Genomic DNA, 23,700 nt, shown 5'->3' with positions numbered 1-23,700 from the left:
CATCCCCAGATAGGCTGACCATTGAGCATGCGATCATGCTTGGTTTCCCAACATCTAACAATGAGGCAGAATATAAAGCCTTCCTCGTTGGACTGAAGAGTGGTTTATGAATGAAGGCCTCAGAGCTTATGGTTTTCAGCGACTCCAAGCTGGTGGTCAACCAGGTCTTTGAGAAATATGAGGCGAAGGATGAAAGGATGGCTAAGTATCAAGCGTTGGTATGCATAGGGATCAAAAAGTTTGCTGCAATAAGAATGAAACAAATTAACCACGAAGAAAATAGTGAAGCCGACGAATTGGTCGGCCTGACATCTATGCAAACGACTTTTCCCAATTTTCTAATGATATAATTCTTACCCCGACTGAGCATTGAGGAACCAGAGGCGCCCGAGGTACTCTGCACTGACTTGGGGCCATCCTGGATGGATCCAATCATCACCTTCCTAAAAGATCAAATTCTGTCCACTGAAAAGAAGGAGGCCAACAAGATCAGAGCCAAGTTAGAGCGGTTTTGGTTCTCTCTAGCTGGCGCCTTGTACAAGAAGTCCTTTACTGGGCCATACTTGAAGTGTGTCCACCCCAGTAAAGTTGAAGCTTTCCTCTTCGAGATTTATGAAGGCATCTATGGAAGCCATATTGGGGGCAGATCTTTGGCTTACCGAGCAATTTTCCAGGGTTATTGGTGGCCGTACATGCAGGCTGACGCGCAGAAATATGCTTGCAAATACGAAAAATGTCAAAAAGTTTGCTCACCAAATCCACCAGCTGGCCAGAGAATTGCTCCCCTTACAAGTCCTTTGGGGGCTGGACATTGTAGGATCGCTTTCAACCGCTTCGGGCAACCGTAAATTTTTCACCGCTGCTACTGACTATTTCACTAAGTGGGTAGAGGCCGAGCCATTGGCCACCATCAAGGAAAAATATGTAAAGAAGTTTGTCTAGCAAAATGTCATCACTCGCTTCGGTATCCCAAAGGCCCTCATTCGGATAATGGCACACAGTTCGACGGGAAACTCTTTCGCAAATTTTGCGAGTAGTTAAACATTGAGTTTTAAAACTCTACACCGGCCTACCCTCAATTAAATGATCAAGCCAAAGCCTCAAACAAAACCATCTTGGACGGGCTGAAGAAACAACTAGAGAAGGCCAAAGGGAGGTGGGCTGAGGAATTCCCTAATGTGTTTTGGCCATACCGCACTACACCAAGATGCTCGACCGGGGAAACTCCATTTGCCTTGGCTTATGGCATGGAGGTAGTTATACCATTGGAAATCGGCATGCTTACTGTTCAATATGAAAGTTTCGAACCAGACTTAAACAATGAAGCTGTAGCCCTAGAATTGGACCTAGCTGAAGAAAGAAGGAAACAGACACTAATTCACATTGCAGCCTACCAACAAGAGCTCTCGAAGAAATACAACAAGGTACATCCTAGGCTATTCAAGATTGGAGACTGGGTCTTAAGGAAGGTAATGGGCAACACAGTGGTCCCTGGAGAGGGCAAGTTAGGAGCAAATTGGTAGGGGCCATACAAGGTAACCAGCCTTGTAGGCAAAAGGGCATACCACCTGGAGGACTTGGATGGCAAAGCTGTCCCCAGACAATGAAATACGGCCAACCTCAAGCTATTTTACTTTTGAAATGTAATCCTTTCTACTTCTTTGTTTTTTGAAACTTAGCCTTTTGCTATTAGATGTAATGTGTGATGTGTAATAGAAAATGGCCCATTCTTTCTCTTATACTATGCGTTTCTATACAAAGATATTAAGCTACTGTGAGTGCAGGGGCAATGCTTAAACTGGGCTGACTTTGCCTACCGTACAAACAGTTCGCTTGTTATGAGCTGATTTTGCTCATAATCGCCCGAGCTAATTTTTGCTCGCAATTGTTGAATTGATTTTGCTCATAATTGTCTGAGCTGATTTTTGCTCGCAATTGTTGAATTGATTTTGCTCATAATTGTCTGAGCTGATTTTTGCTCGCCATTGTCGAGTTGATTTTGCTCATCAACTCGAGCTGATTTCGCTTGCCTAAGTGTCCCCGAGCTAGTTTTGCTCGCTTCGTTATCAATCGGTGTTTTGGCTAATTCACAATTTTAGACCAAACCAACCTAACTTAATCCGGGCTGGCTTTGCCCGCCGACCAAACAGTTGGTGTTTTCCTCCACTGTGACTGCTTGTTCTGAGCTGACTTTGCTCACCTGCTCAAATAGTTGATGCTTTCCCCAACTTAAGATTGGAAACCAAGCTGACAATGATTGTTTCCCTGAGCGGATTTCGTTCACCTGGGAGAAAGTTGGTGTTGTGAACGACTTTTGAGGTGATACCGAGCTGAGTTCGATCATTATTTCGAGCCGATTTTTGCTCACCTTCTAGAAAAGTTTGTGCTTTAAGTGATTCATGGATTAATTTTACCTTAAATCGAATTGAATTTTTGCTCGGGGAAAAGGAACTTTACATTTATATGCATTTGGGAAGAAATTAGCTCAGCTTAGAGCACTACAAGAAGATTTAGCTTGATGATGCTAAACCAAGATTTAGCTTGGGAAGAAATTAGCTCAGCTTCGAACACCTCTGAAGGCAAGTTTTGATTAGCTTGTTGCTCGGCGAAAGCATCTGTTGTAGCTGCTAGTTTTGCTTCTTCTATCAGTTTTTGTTGCATGACACTGGCATAAGCCTGCATATGGACCGCAATGAAGGCTGCCGGAGGATTTTTTAACATGTTAGAGTCTTGTCCAAGGTCAAGTTTTTCCATGACAGCTTTCCAGCCACACTGGAAAAAGATGTCCTTGGTCCCCTCGACTTGCCATTCATAGGCTTTTTGGCCTTCCGCATAGCTGCGGTCCTCAGCATCATCGATTTTCTTCTCTAGCACAGCTTTATGGGCTTCACGGAGTTTGCGCAGCTCGGCGATGTATTTGGCCTTGGTTGCTTGCAAGGCTTTTTGTTTGTCTTCATCCGCCCTGGCCAACCACTCGGTCAACTGATCCCGTTCGGCCAGTACTGCTTCCTGAGAGGACTTTAACTTCTCTAGCTCAGCGGTCTTGGTCTTGTTGTCAGTGATGGCCCCCCGTAGACTTTTTCATACGGCGATCATACGCTCATGGGCCAAATAGTTCTCTTGTGCGGCCTGCAAGAAAATAGACATCATCACATCAAAGCCAAGCAATAGGTTGACAACAAAGGAGATCGTCTACTTACCAACACGATTGACTTTGCTGTAGAATGGAGGACTTTCAGGTCGGACAATTCCTCGTGCTTCTTCATGTTCGTTGGAAGGAGTAATCCCTTGGTCATGTTAAAGCAAAGCGAATAATCTTTGTCAGCATAAATCGAGTGAGCAGTGGTCACTGCTCGGCCTTTGTACTTCAGCTCAAGTGACCAGACTAGAGAGGCAGTAGAGCGGGTAGATTGCTTGACAAGCGGTTGATCAGTCTGCTTTCCCTAATCAGCGGACTGCAGATCGACTGAATCTTTGTCAACCAAGTGCCGCTCGGTCTGTGCTCGCCTCAGCCTTTTTTTCGATCAACCGACAGCTTGCTCGTTGGCAAGAGCAAGCACTGGCCTTTTGTCTTGCGTGGCTGGCATGGAAGATTGGCCCCTAGCTGTTTCTGCTGGTTGAGAGTCACTCGGCTCTCCAATAATAGTCCTGTTTGGTGTAACTGTTAAAACAGATTATAGATTATAGCTTAATGGATTATAGATTATGACTTTAATCAGAAGCTGTTAATTTATTTGGTATAGCTATCGGATTATAGATTTAAGTTGTTGAGTAGTGTTTGTTAAATAAGCTGTGAAGTAGCTTTTTCAATTAACTTTTGTTTTTTATTATTCACTATTTGTCTACATTTCTCATAAAAAATAATAATAATATTTTATAGTCCATTTGGGTCTTTTTTTATTTTTAAAAAAATAAAAAATAAAAAAATCTAAGAGTATAACCGTGAATTAATATGTCCACAGCAGAAGTTGATAATCAGAAGCAAGGGGTGAGCAGCTTCTCAGAATCAGCTTTTTTAACTTAAAATAAGTTGTTAGAATTAGAAGTTGTTTGAAATAAGTTTAACCAAACAGTCCAAAATAAGTTTTTAAAAGCCAAAAGCCATAAGTTGGCTCAAAAAAGCCCCACCAAACACCCCCAATGATCAATTTGATAGCTCGGATTTTAGCCATCTCGTGCTCGGCGGTTAAGGGAACTAGTTTGATCAGTGGAAGGTTTGGATTTGGCTTTGGAGAAGGGGCACGAAGGAAGTCGGTCACCCTGCTCTTGCGCGGCGTGTGTGACGGTAACTCAGTATTTTTTGAAGAAGCTTGACATTTTTGTATGGCAATTTATTCTATCATCTTAACTTAAACAGATTGCTGGGTTTAGGTGCCTGATGTTATTAACCTATTTGACATACAATTCATGTCACAAATACCACATGCATAACATGCTCCATACAATTATATTCTTGAACCAACCTATGTTTCACAAAACTATGTGGCATTAAATTCCCATATACCTACGCGGAATGGTAATCATAATTTTAATAATCAACTTCTGCCTCGTATACTTTACAAAAATATGAATGCCAACATTAACACCAAACTGACTATGCATAATACTCCATCAATGTCATACAAAGTACCAATGTCCTGTCTCAAGGTTCTTTTCACATTCAGAAAATAAGGTTACATTACCATTACGGTCATACTATGAATTTTTAGTTGTCAAATGTGATCACAGATGCTTAACATCCTCGCAGACCTGTTCGAACAATTTCCAACACATATATCATGCCACACACATTATGCGCATTCAACCCAATAAACATCACAAATCCGCAATCACAAAATACAAAATCGCATATGTCCATTAACCGAAACAAATATTTTATTAGTAATTTCACAACCGAGCAAACGTTCACTTATCAATACGCCACCTACCAGAATAAACACAGCATAACTAAACCATTTTTCAAAACTAACATCCCATTAAAAACACACCACATACTAGTTTCGAAATGATGCAAAAACCAAAACTATGATTACTACGAAACATCATAACAGTGTGTGCTAATGTTTCAAAAACACATAATGGTTACGTTGCCCTCACATGCAGCCCTCTTCTTGGGTCATTCAAGAACATCTTCACCATCGTCGCGCGGAACCCAGACGATGTAAGGCCATCCATTGTGGCATCAATATCACGTCCATGTACATACTTGCCTGACGATGAAGCATGCATAAACACCACAGTCTGAGTTGCAAAACACACACGAACCAACACAATTATCTTCTATTACATTTCAATAAAATCAAATCCAACACAATAAATATGAAAGCCACAATATCAGCACATATATCATTAACATTAGCATTAACATCAACCCCAAAGTACACCAATCAACAACTAATTACCAACATTCTTCCTATTACCAATATCCCACCCATTACTTACCCTTACACCTTTATCACATTGAGATCGAACACTAACATACACATAAAAAATAAAAATAAAAACAGGGACACACCACACATTGTTAATACAACACAAAAATTTTCTGAACCCCTCAACACATAACCACTACAAATTGTTCACGCCACACTCCAACATATTTTACACAACACTACCCCCATTACACCATCATTAACCCCATTGTATAGATTACTGCACACCTAAACTCAAACCCTGTCATCATCGCAGACTACCCCACCCAAATTCAACCCAACATCGCAGCCTACCCCCACCAACATCATGCTGCAATCAAGCATTATCCGCTCCAAAAATATATGCAACCATACATGCATACCAATACAAAAAACATCAGCACAGATATCATTTACCCAAAAAAAAAGAAAAACAATAATAATAATAAAACCCACACAGACAAACACATTGTGAAACAATTTTGCCTTGTAAATCAAACAAATCCCATACTTGATGCCATTACGAAACAAATCCAACGCTGTCTTTCAAACATTAAAGAACTAAAGTTGCCGGAAACCCGTTGCCAACGTCAACCAAATCGCTTACATCAAAACACGATTCATATTCCTAGGGTTTCGCCGTCCCAAATACCAAATTAGAAACACATAAAGACGAGTTAACATTACCAAATCCAGCAACATCACAGAAGCACCATTTCCGTGCATTAACATTGCGAATATACTATTTTTCATATTCATCTCTTTCGTGAACATCGTAACTGATGTAAAACTAAAATAGACTACAGTAAGGTTTTTGGGTACTAGTGTAATTGTAGCATTTTCCAATCCCTAAATTACCCACGTATTACACACATCACTCTCTAACATCACGTGCAAAAATGTAATTTCAAATAAAACGGGACGTTTCAATCTATAAGAAAATATACAGGACTAAATAGTGCACAAGTTCTTACTTTGGGATTTATTGGTGCATTACCCATTTATTTAACTATGTAAAAATAAAATATTTTTTTTATTTAATCTAGTTAAAAATAATTAAAATATTAAAGATATGTTTAATATTACTATTACTTAGTAAATAATTGAAAAGGGTAAAATAGTCGTTTGAACATTTATCCTTCTCCATAATATCCCAAACAAACATAGGATTCATATCCTATTCAACCAAATAGTCTTTTCTTGACATTTAATTCCATGACTAAACAAATATAATGTATCTTAAGACTAACAGTCCAGTAGATTTCAATCCTCCTTATTTAGTCCGTCCAAACAAACACATTCTTAGGCCACGTTTGTTTGGGCGGACTAGATTAGGTTGGATTAGCATTCCCATAACTAATAGTCCAAGGATTACGAATCTCTTAGATTGTATATCCCATCATATGTTTGAATTGAGCTAGGATTATAAGGGAGGATTAACAAATATTATCCAATCCAATGTTTGTTTAAGGGGATTAGAATGGATAGGACATGACAAGACAAGTGACATCGAATATATTGACCATAATACCTCTATTTTTGTCATTTGATAAGTTAGTCCAGATTTTGACTTAGTCTCCCAATTTATATCTCACCCCCATGTGGGATTGAATAGTCCATCGTATGTGGGATACCATGTCCGGATGGATTGTTAGTCCGTACTTCAATTTTTTAACCAAATATCGGATTAATAATTTTATTGAACTATTAGTTCAATCCCAAGCACATGTCCGCCCAAACAAACATGGCTAATGTAATTGTGATTGTAGGATCATGATGCAAAAAAAAAAGGGCAAAAATAGTGGACCTGACAGGAACAGCGATGAATGAAGGATGAGTGATGACGAAGCTTCCACCGACCTCCGATTCTGAAGAGCTGTAACGCCCTCAAAATATCAACATTAAACCCAGCTGATAAGACATGCATTTACATATAAACTAACGACATTTTTTTATTCATTAGAGTTCCATTACATAAGTATTACATGTTAACATCAAAACAAAATGCCCTACGGGCTTACAGCTTTCCAAGTTAACACTTGGTTACAACAAAAGAGTACTAACTCGTTTACACATTAAGCCCTTGGCTTGAAGTTACATGTAATACATCAAAAGTTAAGCGACAAAAGTATGTCCGCCTCTTGCCTCCCAGCTATGTCCTTGGAGGTGGCATGCTACCTGAAAATGATATTCCCATACAGGGTGAGCCACAGCCCAGTAGAAATACACTAAACCAACCATGGACAATGACTAAAATATTAGCAATTGATAGATGGCCAACACTGATACAATCACATAAATCACATATTTATGTCATACAACTTATGAGTCCAAGTTTCCTTTCATTTTCCCTTTTTCAACGGATAGGCATATAAGCACTACCCACATTCTCAACAGATATGTATAACAACATTATCCACAGATAAGCATATAAGCTATATCCACACTTCACAAAGATAAGCATATAAGCTCTATCTTCACTTCTCTAGACAAGCATATGAGCTGTATCTACGGAGTTCATCCCCTATCTTCTCCCAACACTATCCGGTTTAGAGGTACATCCCCTATCTTCCCCTAAACCGCAGAGTACATCCCCCATCTCCTCCTCTACACATAACGTATACAAACACAATGGTTCTATATACCATCACTCAATACATATAGATAATGTATTCTAACAACCGTCAAGTTCCATGACACATTTCATTGATTAGTTTCAGTTTGCCTAATCATCATGCATTGTCTACAACAATCACGACTATCCTCCACCGATAGCCCAAAGCAGTTATTTCTAAACAGAAAATAAATGCACATTGGATATTCAATCAACATTTCATTTCCTCATTCTTCTCAATTAATTATCCCAATTAATTAAACAATGTAATTAGGTCAATTCCCATAATTAACATTTCAACCCTTAGGTCCCATTTTCATCAATGACTTAACATTTATTCCATTTCTCTATGCCAAACATGCATTCAGGTTTATTACGAATAAAACCCCAACTTTTGTGAAATTACACAAAAGCCCCCAAACTTTCACAAAATTACCAAACCAACACCAACATCTCAAAATGCCAAAATTTAAAGACAAAACCCATAGAGAGGAGTAGGATATCCCTACCTCGAAGTTTGAGCCAAAAATGAGATGAAGACTCGAAGACCAACGTGCTCCAAATCCAAACTTTTTCAGATTAAAACCAAGCTCTCAATGCCCTCTATCTTTTTAACAAAGGCCCTAGGCTAGATTCACACTCTAGGGAGATCAATTCTTAGAGAGAGTGTAAGTTTAGAGAGAGAGTGTGTCGGATCAAGGGTTTGATCAAAAAGAAAAGGTGAAAAAGTGATGTTTAAAACGCTACTGTCCGCTGATATAAAACACGCTTGCTCGAGCAAAGACTTCGTCACTCGAGCGACCAGACACAGAAAACTCTCGCTCAAGCCAAGAAGCTCTTGCTCGAGCCAAAAACTCAAAAGTGCGCTCGAGCGAAAGAATGCTCGCTCGAGCCAACAACTCGAACCCTCAGGTCTGCAACCACAAGCACGCTCGAGCGACAGACCGCTCGCTCGAGCGAAGAACAAACCAGACCGCTCGAGCCAAGAAAAGCTCGCTCGAGCCAAGAAACGCAACTCTCAGGTCCAGAACCAGGTGCAAGTGCTCGCTCGAGCGAAGCCACTCTGGCTCGACCCACCAGACACAAACTCAAATCTCGCTCGAGCGACAAACTCTTGGCTCGAGCGAAGGGCCAAAAATCTGGGCAGCAACACTAGGCTCCCAAACACAACCAACCTGAAACAAACCTGCCCAACACATCCTATAACTCAATACGAAGTAAAAAGGATTCAAACAAGATAATAAACAGCTACCAATATCCACGGACACATGTCCGGATCACTGTACAACAAGGGTAAACCCGGGATCGCTATAACCTCCCCCCCTTAAAGAATTTCATCCCCGAAATTAAGCACAAGTTTTCAAAACAAGTTTTTCTCAAGTTTAAACAATGTTACACTTTAACTTTTAACAATCCGACCCATTACCGGCCATCCCCTCCATTTAACAAGAGGCATTTCACAATATGTAAATAACATATGTACTTTCAACATGCATCAACATTATGCATTATCTTTCCAATTTCAACAGTATAATCAACATATACAATGTTACATTCAACTTCCATATGAGGCAAGTTCCCAAAACATACTTCCAAATAACCAAAACATTTTCAATGTTTCACAACTTAAGACATATATAAAAGCTCTTAAGTTCAACAGAATGCAAAATTTAAATACAAGATCACATATCAACAAACAAGTCCGGATATTTCTCTCGGACTTCCAACGCACGTTCCCAAGTGGCTTCCTCTACTCCGTGATGTTTCCACAAGACTTTCACCAAAGGAATGGTCTTGCCACGCAGGACCTGATCCCGCCTATCCAAGACCCGAACCGGTCTCTCCTCATACGAGGCATCCTCATCTACCTCTAAATCGGTCCAATCCAACACATGTGATGGATCTGGCTCGTACTTCCGAAGCATACTCACATGAAACACGTCATGCACGTCGGACAACTGCGGCGGTAAGGCTAACTGATAAGCAACCTCACCAATCCTCTCAAGGATCTCAAAAGGACCAATAAACCGAGGGGATAACTTCCCACTCTTCCCAAACCTCATCAGACCTCGCCTAGGTGATATCTTCAAAAAGACATGATCACCTACCTCAAACGCCAAAGGCCTCCTCCTACGGTCAGCATAAGATTTCGGCCGACTCTGGGCTGTAACAAGCCTCCTACGGATAAGCTCAACTTTCTCCGTCGTCTCCCTAACCAACTCCGGACCCAACAAAGGTGCATCACCCACCTCGGCCCAACAAACTGGAGACCTACACGGTCGGCCATACAAGGCCTCAAACGGTGCCATACCGATGCTAGACTGAAAACTGTTGTTGTAGGCAAACTCTACCAAAGGCAAGTGCCTCTCCCACGTCCCACTGAAGTCCAGGACACAACCCCGAAACATATCCTCGAGGATCTGAATAGTACGCTCGGACTGCCCGTCAGTCTGAGGATGATAGGCCGTACTAAAGGTCAACTTAGTGCCCAAGGCACTCTGCAAACTCTGCCACAACCTAGCAGTAAAACGAGGATCTCTATCTGAGATGATCGTCACTGGGACCCCGTGCAATCTCACTACGTCCCGAATATACAAATCGGCAAGATGATCCACCGAATCTCTCACGCGCATAGGAATAAAGTGCGCCGACTTAGTCAACCGGTCTACAACCACCCAAATAGCATCACTACCCCGCTGAGTCCTCGGAAGACCTACAACGAAGTCCATAGTGACATGCTCCCACTTCCACTCGGCAATAGGCAAGGGTTGCAACAAACCCGCTGGCCTCTGATGCTCGGCCTTCACTTGCTGGCAAGTAAGGCACTTCGATACGAAAACAGCCACATCTCTTTTCATACCCCGCCACCAAAACTGGCGACCCAAATCCTGATACATCTTAGTACCTCCCGGATGCACCGCAAGGCGCGAATGATGAAACTCTCGGAGTACTTCCTCACGACAAGACTCCGGTACAAACAAACGGTCACGGTATCTCACACTCTGGTCAGGATACACCGCCAAACCCTTCTCAACTTTCCCACTGGAGATCTTCTCTCGGAGGGATTCTACCTCAAGGTCACCTCTCTGTGCCTCTAACACTCTAGTCACAAGTGTAGGCTGCGCAACAACAGAAAACAAGGCCGCAGCCTCAACAGATTCGCCCAGTAGCAAATCGAACTCACCAAGTGCTCCCAACATCTCTCATTCCCGGATGGCTATACTAGCTACATCACTAATGGTCTTCCTACTAAGGGCATCGGCCACAACATTGGCCTTTCCCGGATGATAGTGCAACTCAAAATCATAATCCTCAATGAACTCCATCCACCTCCTCTGTCTCAAATTCAAGTCTCTCTGTGTAAACAGATACTTCAAACTCTTGTGGTCCGAGAACACCTCGAACTTCTCACCATAAAGGTAGTGCCTCCAAATCTTCAAGGCAAAGATCACTGCTGCTAACTCTAGGTCGTGTGTGGGGTAATTCTTCTCGTGTATTTTCAACTGACGTCAGCCATAAGCTACCACTTTCCCCTCTTGCATCAACACACAACCCAAACCCTCTCGTGAGGCATCACAATAAACTGCATAACCCAACCCTCTCTCCGGAATAATCAACACCGGAGCGGTGGTCAATCTAACTTTCAGCTCTTGGAACGACTTTTCACAAGTCTCACTCCACACAAACTTGACTCCCTTCCGAGTCAGTCTAGTCAACGGTGACGCTAACCTAGAGAAATCTTTCACAAACCGACGGTAATACCCAGCTAATCCCAGAAAACTGCGGATCTCAAACACACTCTTAGGCTGTGCCCAATCCTGCACTGCCTCAACCTTGGATGTATCAACAGACACCCCTTCCCCGGATACCACGTGGCCTAAGAATTTAACTTCCCTCAGCCAGAACTCACACTTCCCAAACTTGGCATACAGCCTATGGGCTCTAAGCAACTCAAGCACCACTCTCAAGTGTTCCTCGTGCTCCTCCTCTGAAGGTGAATAGATAAGGATGTCGTCCACGAAGACGACCACAAATTGGTCTAAGAACTCCCGGAAAATCCGGTTCATCAAGTCCATAAAGACTGCCGGTGCATTGGTAAGCCCAAATGGCATTACCAGAAACTCGTAATGGCCATACCGCGTACGGAATGCCGTCTTAGGAACATCTTCCTCCCTGACCCTCAACTGGTGGTAACCCGATCTCAAGTCTATCTTAGAGAAACAACGGGAACCCTTCAACTGGTCAAACAAATCATCTATACGGGGCATAGGGTACTTATTCTTAACCGTAGCCCGATTCAACTTCCGGTAGTCAATACACAATCTCAAGGCACCATCTTTCTTTTTAACAAAGAGGGCCGGTGCTCCCCACGGCGAAACACTAGGGCGAACAAAGCCCTTATCTAGCAATTCCTGGAGCTGAACTTTCAACTCAACCAACTCTGCTGGAGCAAAACGGTAAGGTGCCATAGAAATCGGCGCCATGCCGGGCACTAAATCAATAGAGAACTCTATCTCTCGGTGAGGTGGCAAACTAACAAGATCTTCGGGAAAGACATCCGAATACTCACAAACCACCCTCGGCAACACAATCTGGGTCTCAACACACTCACTACTCTCAAAGCTAGCAAGTAGACCACTAAGCTCACTTCGCCCTCGCGAATCATACCCCGGTGGCAAAACACTACCAACCCGGTCTCCCAAGAAATGGAACCACTCCCCGCTCAAGGTACATAACGTGACCCTCTGGCGGTAGCAATCGATAACAGCCCGGTATGACGATAGCTAGTCCATACCCAAAATAACATCAAAACCCTTCATAGGCATGACAACAAACGGAAAAGGAAGCCTATAGTCGGCGACCTCGATATCACATCCTCTAACACCCTGTTTCAGGATCAACTCACCACCCAAAGGCGATACCACACAAATAGGAGATGCTAACTGTGCTAACTCCAATTCCAAAACAGATGCAAATGCAGCAGATACAAAAGAATGAGATGCACCCGTGTCTATCAACACACTAGCAACCGAGTTGCAAAACAGAAAAGTACCTCTCACTACTGATGGAGCCGGTACTAAATCCTGCGCGGTAACAGCATACACGCGCCCCGTAGGCCCCTGGTCTACCTGCTCACCTCTCGGAGCAAAAGACTGCTGCACGGACTGGGATGACGAAGCTCCCGGATTGGCCCTCGAGGCCTGCACAGACTGAGCTGGCTGAAAACCTTGCGTCTGCCTAGAACCAGACGCTCTCGAAGTGGCACTCAATTGCGGGCAAAACCTCTTCAGGTGCCCAGGCTGTCCACACTGATAACAAGACAAGGGCTGCCCCCTGCCCGAACTCTGACTCTGCGGTCTAGCTGAAGAAGAAGCAGCTCTCTGACCCCCACCCTTCTGCGGGCAAACAGAAACCTTGTGACCCAGCTGGCCACACTTGTAACAGGTGAATTCCCCCTGACCACCTCTCCCGGAGCCTGCACTCGGCACTGGGAAGGTCGATCTAGCAACACCACCCTGCGACTGCTGAGGGTTAGAACCCCTCTGCCTCCTGCCATCACCCTGACCATCTAGACTCCTCTTGGAGCCTCTCTGCCCCTCATCCTCTTCCTGCATCATGAGCTCCATATGAGCTGCAGCGTCCACTAGGTGTCTATACTCCCGGATGTAAGATCCACCAACTCTCAGCTTGAGGCCCCGTCTCAATTTCCGCTCAAACTCATAGCAACGACGTTCCTCAGACGCCACCAGTTCAGGTACAAACCTGGATAGACTGGTAAAAGTAGCCTCAAACTCGGCCACTGACAAGCCCTGCTGGTTAAGCCGGCTAAACTGATCCCTCAGCTTCTCCCTAGTTGCTGCAGACAAAAACCTTTCCTGAAAAGCATTTATAAACGCCTCCCAAGTTCCACCAACAAGAGCCTTCTCGTACTTCCACCATTGACCCGCATCTCCCTTCAGTTGGAAGGATGCCAAGGTCACTTTCAGTGCTCCGTCCTCGATGCCAAGCATCTCGAACGTCTTACTCATTTGCTCTAGCCACTCATCAGCCTTCAGTGGCTCCTTCGGATCCCCGATAAACTCATCCGGATTAGACCGGAAAAACTCCCTCTTCAAGAAAGAAGGCCCTGCCTCAGCTGCCTGATTCCCAGCTCTAAGAATACCCAAAGCTCCTGCTATCTCTCTGGCCAAGGCACCCATAGCCTGCTGACCCACTGGCTCGGCCACATTGGCCTGGCCAACCCCCTCCTGTACTGCCGGAATCTCACCCTATAACGGTACTTCCTGCCTCGCAGGTCTACCATGCCTAGCACCTCTTCCTCGTCCTGACATCCTAATAAAGGTAACACAGAACATTAGCACATTCATAAATGTGCCGAAACTAAACACTCACGTCCTAATGCATGGACAACTGTAATTCACTCCACGTAAGCACATAAACACATAAGCACTTACGAATTTCATTTCCGGATAATGATAGTCCCGAGGCGTTACTAGAGTTCCGGTTAGAAACAGCATTGATCAAGTGCTTTTCCAACAGGACTCCCAGAAATCCAAGGATCCAATCAACATCCTAGAAATTAAATCCCATACCCACATAGTCACATAAGCATGTTATCAAGTAAGCACATAGCATATGATACTACATATAAGTCTCTATCAAGCGAGACTAACCCATTGTGATCCTAATCACTTCCCACGTACCCAAAGTATTCGAACCCGGTACGCTCTGATACCAAGTTGTAACGCCCTCAAAATATCAACATTAAACCCAGCTGATAAGACATGCATTTACATATAAACTAACGACATTCTTTTATTCATTAGAGTTCCATTACATAAGTATTACATGTTAACATCAAAACAAAATGCCCTATGGGCTTACAGCTTTCCAAGTTAACACTTGGTTACAACAAAAGAGTACTAACTCGTTTACACATTAAGCCCTTGGCTTGAAGTTACATGTAATACATCAAAAGTTAAGCGACAAAAGTATGTCCGCCTCTTGCCTCCCAGCTATGTCCTTGGAGGTGGCATGCTACCTGAAAATGATATTCCCATACAGGGTGAGCCACAGCCCAGTAGAAATACACTAAACCAACCATGGACAATGACTAAAATATTAGCAATTGATAGATGGCCAACACTGATACAATCACATAAATCACATATTTATGTCATACAACTTATGAGTCCAAGTTTCCTTTCATTTTCCCTTTTTCAACGGATAGGCATATAAGCACTACCCACATTCTCAACAGATATGTATAACAACATTATCCACAGATAAGCATATAAGCTATATCCACACTTCACAAAGATAAGCATATAAGCTCTATCTTCACTTCTCTAGACAAGCATATGAGCTGTATCTACGGAGTTCATCCCCTATCTTCTCCCAACACTATCCGGTTTAGAGGTACATCCCCTATCTTCCCCTAAACCGCGGAGTACATCCCCCATCTCCTCCTCTACACATAACGTATACAAACACATGGGTTCTATATACCATCACTCAATACATATAGATAATGTATTCTAACAACCGTCAAGTTCCATGACACACTTCATTGATTAGTTTCAGTTTGCCTAATCATCATGCATTGTCTACAACAATCACGACTATCCTCCACCGATAGCCCAAAGCAGTTATTTCTAAACAGAAAATAAATGCACATTGGATATTCAATCAACATTTCATTTCCTCATTCTTCTCAATTAATTATCCCAATTAATTAAACAATGTAATTAGGTCAATTCCCATAATTAACATTTCAACCCTTAGGTCCCATTTTCATCAATGACTTAACATTTATTCCATTTCTCTATGCCAAACATGCATTCAGGTTTATTACGAATAAAACCCCAACTTTTGTGAAATTACACAAAAGCCCCCAAACTTTCACAAAATTACCAAACCAACACCAACATCTCAAAATGCCAAAATTTAAAGACAAAACCCATAGAGAGGAGTAGGATATCCCTACCTCGAAGTTTGAGCCAAAAATGAGATGAAGACTCGAAGACCAACGTGCTCCAAATCCAAACTTTTTCAGATTAAAACCAAGCTCTCAATGCCCTCTATCTTTTTAACAAAGGCCCTAGGCTAGATTCACACTCTAGGGAGATCAATTCTTAGAGAGAGTGTAAGTTTAGAGAGAGAGTGTGTCGGATCAAGGGTTTGATCAAAAAGAAAAGGTGAAAAAGTGATGTTTAAAACGCTACTGTCCGCTGATATAAAACACGCTCGCTCGAGCGAAGACTTCGTCGCTCGAGCGACCAGTCACAGAAAACTCTCGCTCGAGCCAAGAAGCTCTTGCTCGAGCCAAAAACTCAAAAGTGCGCTCGAGCGAAAGAATGCTCGCTCGAGCCAACAACTCGAACCCTCAGGTCTGCAACCACAAGCACGCTCGAGCGACAGACCGCTCGCTCGAGCGAAGAACAAACCAGACCGCTCGAGCCAAGAAAAGCTCGCTCGAGCCAAGAAACGCAACTCTCAGGTCCAGAACCAGGTGCAAGCGCTCGCTCGAGCGAAGCCACTCTGGCTCGACCCACCAGACACAAACTCAAATCTCGCTCGAGCGACAAACTCTTGGCTCGAGCGAAGGGCCAAAAATCTGGGCAGCAACACTAGGCTCCCAAACACAACCAACCTGAAACAAACCTGCCCAACACATACTATAACTCAATACGAAGTAAAAAGGATGCAAACAAGATAATAAACAACTACCAATATCCACGGACACATGTCCGGATCACTGTACAACAAGGGTAAACTCGGGATCGCTATAAGAGCGACAACTTCTTATTCTTCATCAACTTCGTTTGGGTTTTTTTAACGCTTCGTTTCGATCTCCTTCACTTGTCACACTGATAAGGGTCTTATTTTGCTTTATAATTTGTAAATGTTTTGTATTTTACACTTTTGCCCTCACTTAAAGTTTCCAAGTTTTTTTTTCACCCTAATCTCATTTTAAATTAAAAAAGAATAAACACGAAATTTAAAATAATTTTTTTGTATATTACTAATGAACTTGATGCAAAATTTAATATTTGATAAAATTTAATTTGAAAATTATTTTTAAAATTTTTTAGTGTAAATAATTTGGAGTTGCAAATCATTATAATTTTGAGGTGTAAATTACTAAAATTTCAAAAATATGAAGTACTCAACTGATGATATGTTCTAAAGATGGATTTCCTAACATTTGCAACCAGGATCCTTTTTGGTTATTCTGTGCAAAAGGTGATGTTATGAAATCTCAGAGATAATGCACCTCCTAAATCAACACAAGCTTATAATATGAATGTCCAAACTTCAAAATGAACCTTAGATTGAAGAGTTATGAGTATTTTGTGAAAATTTCTATGTTCATATTATTTTCATGGGTCAGAACGTACATTTGATAGTTCAGTTTGCCTTGACTAAACAAGGAGTTCGAGGGGGAGTATACCTGATACTCCAATTGTTAAGGTCGATAAGAGAACATTCTTTTTCATTGTAGTGTGAGTTTACGTAGGGAAAATATAAGAAATTGTTACGCTATGTTTAGATTTTCTATTTGAGTAGGGATTTGTAGAAGAGAAATAAAATAGGAGGGAAATGTGAAAAAAAATAATCTGTTTGGTTTGATTTTTTGAAAATTATTTTTAGATGAGTTTTTGTTTATTTTTAGTGATTTTATTATTATATTTTAATCATTTTTTTTATTCTTTTAGATGAAACTAATCAAGATTCATCTAAAAAGTAAAATAAATTGACTAAAATATTTTTAAAATATCACTAAAAATGAATGAAAATTTGAACAAAAATATGAGTATATATTTTTGTTCAGATTATTGTTTGTTTTTAGTTAATTTTTTTTAATATTTTTGTTAAATTTTTATTTATTTTTTTAATACATTTAATGTAAATGCATCTAAAAATTTCTAAAAAAAATTAACTAAAACATGAAACAATTCAATAAAGACCAACAAAAATCCATTTAAAAATAATTTTTGAAAATGTAATCCAAACAAAAAGTTTTTTTTTTCTCCTTTTTCTTCTCACATTTTAGTTTTAGGTTTTTATTTTTATTTTTATTTTCTCCCCTCCTCCTCCACATATTCCTACTAAAAATCAAGATCCAAACACAATTTTAAGCAATTAAGGTTAAAACACTATGTGACTTGAAAAACAGTAGGTGAAATTCAAATGGTGATACATTGCAGGCATCATACATAACAGTTGTAACACCCAAAACTAATAAATAAATAAAAAATAGCGTAATTCTACACTTACCATTTCTTTATACCACATTTTGTGTACCACCCTATGTGTTAATTAGCACATCATTTGACATAAATATAAGTGGTGAAACCCATTACACCATAAGGTGGTATATGAAAAGTAGTATAAAAAAATGATACGTATATCATTATTGAAAAAGATATTTATGATACTCGACATTTCAAAAAAAAAAAAAATTCTCAATGGGAAATTCCTGCATGGACTTTATTCCTTTATTCGTGTAAAATCCAATTCTGGATTCAATAGCTGTCGTAGTGAAATTGCACGAAAAGGTGTAGCTAAAGTCTTCTTGCAAACAAGTAACTCTTGAGATACAAATAGCATTGTTGGACGAGATCTCGGCTCAGAATGCACACCTGCAAATGCCAACTCAGCATCTAGCACAATGTTTTGTACAACCGTTGGATTAGTTGGATGCGAAAGGCGTGAGTCTAAGACATCACTTGCCTCTATTTGGGAATTGGGTTGGCTTTTTGGCTTTTTTGGCTATTTTAGCCTAGGGCTAAAAAGCTTGGTTTGGGAAGGGCTTTTGGCTTTTTGACTTTTTTGTGAGAAAAAGAATGTAATGATTATGAATTCGATATGATGTTTTGTCTTATTAGACTAAAAAGTCTATTTTGTTTTTTGTGGCTAAAATAGCCAAAAAAAACCCTAATCAAGGCTTCCCAAATGAATCCTTAGCATTAAATTTTGAGCAGACAACGATGCCAATGATGAGAGGAGTTCTCCTGGATGCTTTCCCATGATTGTTTCTAGTGCAACTATCCCAAAGCTATAAATATCAGATTTTTCAGTCATAACCATGGTGTAGGCAAGTTCTGCACAAACAAAAAGATCAATGAAAGAAACCATATTTCCATAGAGTGATTATGTGAAATATTTATCTATCATGAATAATTGAGTTTTAAAAAAAAAATTGTTAGTTACTTAAATTTAAACATTTTAAACGTTTCTTTTTTTTTCTTTAAAAAAATACATATAAAGGAAAAAGTACTTTTGTTATTTCCTGGGGCAATATATCCATAAGTACTTGCAATTACTGTTTGATTCGATAAATCGGGATATAACAGCTTGGCGGTGCCAAAGTCAGATACACAAGCCTCCAATTCAAAGTTCAATAGAATGTTGTTGCTCGATATGTCTCAGTGAACTGTAGGTGGGTTGCAATCATTATGCAAGTAGGATAAAGCATGTGCTATTGCTTTAATAATGTTTACCCTCTGAGTCCATCCCAATTCAACAGCTTCAACATCAATTCTCAAGGCACAAAACAAGCTTCCCCTTTCCAAATATTCATACACCAGGAACATGCATCTGTTGTGCAAACAAAACCCATAAAGCTTCACTATATTTCGATGTCGTATTTTAGTTAACATTTGCACCTCATTCTTGAAACTCTTGTCAAAATTTGGATCCTTAGCGTCAAAATGATGAAGTTTCTTCAATGCAAATACCTTGCCACTAGGCAATTGTGCTCTATAAACACTGCCATAACCACATGTTCCTATGCAATATCTAATGTCAAAATCATTTGTTGCTGCGATGATGACTTTGTAGGCAATTTTTCCATCATAATTCCAAATCGAGCACATATCCCCATTCTTAATCACTCTTGCCATGCTTTGGTTGTTTTTAACTTTGGCCCGACAAAAGAACATAAATCCAATTAATGCAAGAAAAATTGTAATAAGGGGAAGGGAAATGAAGAGAATATGCATGACTTCTTCCTTCTTTAGATGCGCATATTGAGATCTATGTGTTATTTGACCCTTGAAAGCATTGTTTGACAAGTCAACAGATCCATGCCTTCCGGTAAAACCAATGGGGATTTCACCAGAGAGATTATTGTGGGAGAGATTTAAGTACTCTAATGGCAAAGTTGCTAATCCAGTTGGTATTATTCCATTCAAATAGTTGTTACTCAATCCTAGGTAAAACAAATTGCTGAGTTGTTCTAGCTTCTTAGGGAGAGGCCCGGTGAGCTGATTCTGCGAGAGGCCTAGATGCTGAATTGCATTGGTGAATTAGAGGTTTAGTATGTGGCCTGAAAGTTGGTTCGATGACAAATCAAGCTCACTAAGGTTGGGCAAACCCCCAAGATCAGGTGGTACCATTCCGTCCATCTGATTTGCAGACAGGTTAAGAGAGTAAAGATTTGTCAATTGATCTAGAGACCATGGAATTCGACCTGTGAGGAAATTGTTGCTCAAGTCCAAGTAAGACAAGTGCGTCAAATCTCCTATTTCTAGAGGGATGGAACCATTGAGTCGATTTGAAGAAAGATCTAAATATGTCAAATCGATCAATTCACTCAAAAATGAAGAGATTAGACCACTAAGTATGTTATGACCCATACAAATCACTTGCAAATTCTTTAGTTTCCAAATCTCTTGAGGGATGGAGCCGCTAATTCTATTTGAAGAGAGATCTAGAAAGATCAAATTGGTCAATTGACCAAAAGATGAAGGGATTGGACCACTAAACATGTTATCATGCATAGAAATCTTTTGCAAATTCTCTAGCTTCCATATTACTGGAGGGATGGAATCATTGAATCGATTTGAAGAAAGATACAAAAGGATCAGATTGGTCAATTGACCAATGCATGAGGAGATTGGACCACTAAGCATATTTGATCTCATATCTGGGCTAACCAAATTTTTTAGTTTTCCTATTTCTGGAGGAATGGAACCACTGATAATATTTGAAGAGAGAACGAGAGAAGTCAAACTAGTTAATTGACTAATAGATGAAGGCATTAGACCATTAAGTATGTTATATCCCATATCCAACTTAACCAAATTCTTTAATTTTCCTATTTCAGGAGGGATAAAACCAGTTATATCATTTTTTCCCATATCCAACTTAACCAATTTCTTTAATATTCCTATTTCAGGAGGGATAAAACCACTTATTTGATTTGTAGAGAGATCCAGAGAAGTCAAATTGGTTAATTTACTAATTGATGAAGGTATTGGACCACTTAAGTTGTTAGAACTCATATCCATCACAACCAAATTCTTCAGATTTCCTATTTCTGAAGGGATGGAAATTTTGAGTATATTTGAATGGAGATCCAAAAAGATTAGATTGGTTAATTGACCAATACCTGAAGGAATGGGACCGCTGATTTGAGTACCAGATATGAAAAGTTCTACTAGTTGGGTGAGGTTTCCCAAGGTTAAAGGAAGCGCACCTTCAAGTTGAGAGTTGGAAGAGAGGTCTAGAGAGGTGAGCTTTGACAAAGAACCGATGTTGTTAGAGATGCTTCCAGCTAAGAAACAATCGCTCAAATTTAGATATTCAAGGTTTGGCAATGAAGTCCAATTCATCTATTCCAACTTTCTAGATGGATAAGTATAAGACAAGTGAAGGTCAATGCGAGTGACACTTCTTGCCTCATTACAAGTGATGCCCTCCAACTCGCAGTGATTTGCTGGAGAGATGCTTTCGCTCCACCAACCACTAATCCGTAGAGCTTTTTGCTTCCATTGATAGTGAAAACGATGATGGTTTTGCAGATGCTAGCACTATAACAATTATAGTTGCCACGAGTACAACATAATAAACAAAGAATGTCATGTTATTTTCACTCATAATTGAGGTATATGTATGGATTTTGTAGCTCTAAAACAATGAGAGCATGTATGCAGTGTAATCCTCAAATCAAAAGCTCAGGAGGCCTTTTAAAATTATTTTTGTTAACATCTTGATCCCAAGGCATAGGGAGTATATATGTATGAACCACAAGTATATATGTATGAACCTTAGTTCTACCTTCATGAATGATGAAATCACGACTTGAGCCATTGAATCAATTAGGCAGATCCAACGGTCTAGATTCATCGACCTTTGGACTCGGCTTTTGTTTTATCAACAAATTAAAAACAAAAATAAAAAATAAAAAATAAAAAATAAAAAAAAAAGAATTTGTGCATAACGTGTTAACGATTCTCTCAAGCAAGCAGTCTGCTTATGTAGGGTAGGAGGTGGAATATTGCCTCCAATCCATTGTTGTTTGGACTTCTTTGATCCATTACGACTCCGTTTTAAGGATTCGAATCGTTTATTTTGTCAAATACTTTATATATATCTTTTATATAAAAAAATTAAATCAATCTAATAATCATAACATATTTAATTTATCGTGTTTGTCAAAAAAAAAAAATTAAACCTTAACTATATATATATGTAACAATGTAGCTATTATTTTTCATGTCATTTGAATTTTCATAGTTAGGATGATCCCCTTTTTTTATTTTGAACTTTTTATTTAAAATTTAACGTGACACAATTACAATTATACTATGTAATGAATCCAACGTTACTAAAATGAAGTGGGTCCCATGTTATCAAAATCAATGCTTGGATGTCTAGAGTATTTTTTTTCAGGGTAAATTAAACTTACACTCCTGAGATTTGAATTTAATATATATCATCTTTTGAAGTTTGAGAAATTACACTAACTCCTCTGTCATTGTAATTATTTAGATGGAATAAAAACATTGAACTCATGCACTTTCTCTTTTCTTACTTTGCTTTGTTTCTTCTTCTTTTTTTTTTCCCTTTCATTTGCTTTACTTTTTTTTTTTTTGCAATATTGTTTCCTCTATTTTTCTATTAGGAGTTGTTGCTTTTTATATAAATAGAGAGATTTGTGAAATGAGATTATTAATAACCACAAGGGTAATTTAAGCAAGCCTCAAGGGGTGTCAGTGTAATTTACCCAATTAAAAAATAGTGCATACACACAAAAAACACAAACACCTATATTATAACCAGCTATTTAATTATGAATAATTATTTTCTCATTTTACCTATATTATATCATTCCAAAATGTTTCACATATTACTTATATGATATCTTATATATGTTAGTGTCTACATATATAAATATATAAAAAAACATATAAATGTAAATTTATATATGTTGTTGTATTTATACATTGCCAATTTGTAATGCTATATTATCATCGAATACTTTAATCTTCTAACATGCATCGCTTTAGTAATATAGTTATGTTTGTTAGGAAAAAACTAGTAAAATTGTGTATTATTCTCCTATCAACTAATGTTTAATATATATATATATATATATGTGTGTGTGTGTGTGTGTGTGTGTATGTGTGTGTGTGTGTGTGTGTGATACAAACAAGTGTCCACAACAAACATATAGCGACTTCGGTTTTGACCCGTCACTTGTTGTATTCCGGACTCGGGTTTGTATGATTTTGAATGTTAATTCATGTCTTGTTTCTCTTGTCTCCCCTCTATTTTGGTTATTAGATTGTAGTTGTGCGTTTGGAACAGGTTGGTTGTTTATTTTTCCAAACATTTGTTGTCCAGATTTTTGCTCCTCCGCTCGAGCGTCACTTTTTGCACTCG

The 23,700-nt window shown here is 39.8% G+C and overlaps 1 pseudogene; it reads right to left on the bottom strand.

Annotated features, from left to right (window-relative positions):
* Positions 1–13,312: 13,312 nt before the first annotated feature.
* Positions 13,313–21,647, bottom strand: LOC145822904 (uncharacterized; annotated as a pseudogene).
* Between the last annotated feature and the right edge of the window lie 2,053 nt (positions 21,648–23,700).

This window comes from Camellia sinensis, chromosome 1, assembly GCF_055761805.1.
Source record: "Camellia sinensis isolate YWXY chromosome 1, ASM5576180v1, whole genome shotgun sequence".
Classification (NCBI taxonomy): Eukaryota; Viridiplantae; Streptophyta; class Magnoliopsida; order Ericales; family Theaceae; genus Camellia; species Camellia sinensis.
Note: the sequence above shows the minus strand (reverse complement) of the source record. Positions and strands in the feature narration are given on the sequence as shown.